At 35.7% G+C, this 5,095-nt stretch overlaps 1 long non-coding RNA gene across 1 annotated transcript; it reads right to left on the reverse strand.

Moving 5' to 3' along the window:
* Positions 1–200: 200 nt before the first annotated feature.
* On the reverse strand, positions 201–4,884 carry LOC114424539. Its single transcript, XR_003669006.1, has 2 exons — positions 3,688–4,884; positions 201–1,296 (listed from the first exon to the last, which is right to left on the reverse strand). It is a non-coding gene; the product is annotated as an uncharacterized LOC114424539 (long non-coding RNA).
* Positions 4,885–5,095: the final 211 nt, after the last annotated feature.

Below are 5,095 nucleotides of genomic sequence, written 5' to 3' on the forward strand. Positions count from 1 at the left end.
ACATATATAATATAAGAATATTTTAGTTTGTAGCCTTTTTTGGTCCAAGATATGTGATTGAGACTCACCACCGAAAGACAAGAATCTTGATCACAAGTGAGACTGAAACATGAGGCTAGCTAAACAACTATTGAAGACATTTCATTGCAAACAAGAAATGCCAGTAGGAGTTTGAGATGACAACCAAGTATACAATTTTCTTCTTCTGATAACAACAAATATCTGTATTTCAACTATGTGTTTAACAGCCACCTTAACACTTCCTACAAGCTTTACAGCACAATTGATTCATTTCAACTAAAATGATTGATTGGCAGAGTAAAATTGAAATTTCCTTTAAACTAAAACATGAAAAGGAAATATTGGGGATCCTATACTATAGTAACCTGTTGTATAAATCACATCTACAATCACTATCTATGCCATCTGCTGTAAATTAAAATGGCAACAGATGCACCTAAAATCTAGCTGGCAGCTTTCCAAGTATATTCTCAATGGTTTCCTATCAACTCAAAAAGCTGTGAAGCTTTTCGCTTGGCCCTTTCTGAACCATTTCCTGCCAGGTCCAAGAGAGGATTGACCACACCAAGTGAACTGACAATTGACAAATAAAAAGGGTCTCCATTTCATAGGATAACCAACACTGAAGTTGCATTCTCTTTGTTCCTAGGAGGTCCATTACTGACTAATTCCACCAAAGTGGATACAACATTCATAGATCCAATTGTTGCTTGTCCTTCAGAATGGCCAGCAGCTACTACAGCCATTACTGCCAATGCCTCATCCCTCATATCCCCATCAGGTTCTGTTAGCATTTCTATCAACTTAGGCACAATACCGGCTGTAATTGCCTGTCCTTTGTTCCCTTGAGATAAACACAGATTGAATAGTGCTTTTGCCGCATCCACCTTCCCTCCCAAAATAGAGCAACTAATACTGGGATTGCTCCAGATGCACCAATTGCAATTCTGTTCCCATCCACCCCAGAGAGGCTGAAAAAGGTGGCTGCTGCATTTTCACAAGCTTCCATACAGTAGCTACATGCTCTTGGTGTTGGGGAATTTTAAAGAAATTTGACACCACACTTTAACCCAAAATCTTAAGACTCAAGTTTATGAGTCTTTTCCTCACTTATATGGTGCTCAACTTTTTCACTTCTACTCGATGAGGGACTTTACCTCACACTTGTTTGGGTGTCAAGTGCATAGAGGAGATCAACAAGGCAGGGGATAGCACCCGCTTCAGCAATCAGCATTCGATTTTGACCATTTTTCTTGGTGAGAAGTCGGAGCTCCCCTGCAGTAAAATGAGGATAAAGGCAGTCTATCAACGTCTATAATTCTAAGGAAATACAAGGGTGGCTATTTTAGAGATCCCTAAAGAAGCAATGTTCTGAACTTAAAAAGATGTCAAAAGGCAAAGCCAAATTTCTTTGAAAACAAATTTAAGATCCCTTCATTTGTAGGATTGAACTGCATAGACAAAAGGGTCTTGAGTTTAATGCTGCTAATGCTCATGACATATATATGTGCACTTAGCTCTCATAATTTACATAACCTAGATTCTGTCTCTGCATTAAACCCACCATCGAGTTCACCAGGCCACCAGGGGTAGGTGTCATGCATACTTGGAACTATGGAGAAAAGCTTAGCAATTTTGAGAATAGTACATTATAGCATTAAATCTTGTTTATGAACAAAAGCAGATGATAAATTGTTTTTAAATAAAATAATCCCCGTACACACACAAGAAAAAAGAAAAGAAAACATTGTGCTTTGTAGAAGTACTAAAACCACAGGAAAATATAGAGAAGCTAGGACTAAGAAAATGAAAGCCAAAGTACCAAAGTTTTGTATTATAACCCTGTATTTCTTTACCCTTCATTTACTTTTTGCCATTTTAGTAGAACTTTTGAAATATGAGGATTATTTTTAACACTACACTTTACAGCAGCAGTAATTTCGCAGTACAAAGTTTTGTCCTGTTCTCAAAGGATTACTGAACACAGGAAAGCATGAGCCTTAAGATCAAATCAGCTTAATGTTTTGGTTTAGATTTGAGTGAGGGGTGGTTGTAATATTGCAAAGACCATAACCAATCATAATTATTTTATGGTAAATTGGTACCAATAAGTATTAGTATGTGGTAAGCCATATTTTATTTAATTCTACAATTCCAGTTTCCATATTTCCTTTAATAGTAGTAGAATCTTAATCCTAAAAGGATTATGACTTATTCAGTTATTCCTACTTAAGGCAGAATAAAATATAGGTCTATTCAAGACATAGTAATACTTTTTTCCCAGAGAATGAATAGCAGCATAATGCAATCCAATTGATTATTTATTTCAACCAAACTCTTATCCTGCATGCAAATCCTATGATTCTAGCTTTGATGTCATGGTTTATTTTCTTCTGCTTCAAATTTTCATTTTCATCAAATTTCATTGGTTTGCATCATCAAAAAGGTGCCCCCTCAAATCTTTAGTTGACTTGACCCTGTAAATTTTCCCTAAACCCACCAATCTAAAAATTACTAATGTCATAAGTTCTGTTCCCAGCACCCAAACAGCTAGCAATACTACCCCTTAAACCACAGTATTACCACAATAATCAATATATTGTTTGCAAATGCCTCCTGTTGTTAAGGCTTTTAATAACTACACACAATAACCTTTCCATATACCTATTTCTACCACTAATCAACCAAACAAAATTTGATGGGCGTCAGTAACAATTCTAAACTGTCTTCCACAATATTATTTGGTTTTGTGCGTGCGCGCGCGTGTGTGTCAGAGAGAGAGAAAGGAAGTGAAGAAGTGTGTTTGATAAAATGCTCACCTACTGCACATTGTAGTTCCTCGATATCATTGGAAGAAAGTTTGCTCACTAAGATATCAGGATCTATTAATTCAGAAGAGGCATCTGATGTCTTACAGAGCCATAAATGAGTTTAAACCTTGACTAGCATTACTTTCTCAAGAATCCAACATTATATAGCATGTAACAACTCCATGAAATTTAAATTTAATAATGGTATATAACTGTATAATACTGCAGAGAACCCAAACTTAATATTTATTTATTCTTCCCGTCGAAATTTTGAATGCAATGTTTACACAGAATTCATAGGGCTCAAACTAAACGGGGAGGAGGGGGGCATTGGGGAAGAAATCATTTTTAAGTAGGACTCAGAGTATATAATATAACAATAAATGAATAAAGCCAAGAACTAAACAACTTTGTATGATTGTATGAAGGCTCCTTTTCAACAATTATAAAATACAAGGTTAATAGCAGATAACCCTCAAATATAGGTGAATAATTTTTCTTTCTTTTTTTCTTTGCAGTTCATTTTATTCAGTTCTCAGAGTACATTATTCCTTGACCTAGAGTGATTGAATTTCCCATCATTTTTTTCCATGAGCTATGTTCTCCACTGCCCTTCTAGCAGTTTTGTACAGAGCATCATTCTTGGTTACTGATTACAACAACCACAAAAGTCTTATTCTATTAGGTGAGGTCCGTTATATGGATTATACGACATTATTGAACTCAAAATGAGCAACTTTGGTTTCTGTTTTTGCATACCAATAAACTAAAAATATCAGTTAGTCATAAATCATAATAACTTCTAAACTTTTATCATAAATAAAGACAATTAAAAAAAGTGATATTAAGTACAAACCTGCCCTGTGCAAATGATAACAGGATCTTTCATTATCACTAGAGAAATTGGACAACGAAACTCATAAGGTATATGCAGTGATTCTGGACATAGTTTCGCATATGGCTCATGAGTATGACGAGAGAAATCCTCAGTTGGTGACACAATATTGTTTCCAGATTCCATCACCAAGAAATCTTGGATTGACATATCCTGTATGTTATTTTCTGAGAATGGCCACCATTGTCTACAACCATCTTTTGAAGAGCAAGTGACTCTTGCTTGATGTCATCCACGTTGAGAAGTTTTAGCTTTTCACAGATTACACGTATATAAGGAAATTGGAGAAAATGAGAATGACGAAGGAGGAGATGAACACAGTCTTCCGATGCTCGATCTTAAAACAATTTGTGAATTGGAAGCTCAAGGATGAGAGAAAGAAGGAGGAGATTCCAAAAAAAATTGAATCTTTCCCGAACCCACTACACATATCACTTCATACAATGTTGACATGTGTCCCAGCCAAATTATCATTTATTAATTAATTAATTTATAATCTTTTTTCATTCTCCACATGTTACTGTATATGAATCACTACTATTTTCAGCATGGTGCGAGGGGACAAACTTGGCCATTATGAATGAAGTAAATTTTAATTTTGATTTTGTTCTATTTTTGTTTGGTGATGCAGATGTTTGTTGAACAAGTTATGGAACTGGTCCTCTCAAAAAAATTTATGGAATTGGTTGAGCTTAACCCAATCAGAGATTCACTTGTGGGTATTCCTGGCATTATTAGCTCATGCACGAGGCCCTTTTACTAATTATTTGAAATTTCAGTATTCATACACTGACCCCCGTCGCGTACCACCGAGGTCATTCTGTTAAGAATGAATCTCTATTTAATCCCTAATTGCATTTTTTTTACGAGAATGCAAAGTGGTTTCCATTATAGCAAGAGACAAGAAAAGGAAATTAAGCAATAAGCACATAGTAGCTCCAAACTTATCTGCCCACCATCTGTTCGAGCATATTCCCCTGCTGGTTGTTGATATATTAATCTGCTCGTTAACTTTATCTTCTTCTATAAGTCACCAAAGCTTCTAACAAGTCCCAATACACTCCATTGGATTTAAAATCCAATCTGATAAAGAATGTGAGAACTTCCACGCTGTCTGAAGTTTAATCTTAATTATACGCAAGGGCAAATTGACCAGGGTTTCATTTAGAAACTAATTCCTAAATAGGGTGTGTTTTGAAACATTTTGCATCTATTTTGTATAAGTCTTTTGTCATTCGTACGGGCAAAACACATATTTCAGCGTGCGTTGCAGACTATTTCGTCATTGGTATTGGTGAAATAGAGTGTATTTCGCCATTGGTACCAGCGAAATACACTGTACAGTGATTTAACCAACCAGGTTGGCGAA

This window comes from Glycine soja, chromosome 8 (assembly GCF_004193775.1).
Source record: "Glycine soja cultivar W05 chromosome 8, ASM419377v2, whole genome shotgun sequence".
NCBI lineage: Eukaryota > Viridiplantae > Streptophyta > Magnoliopsida > Fabales > Fabaceae > Glycine > Glycine soja.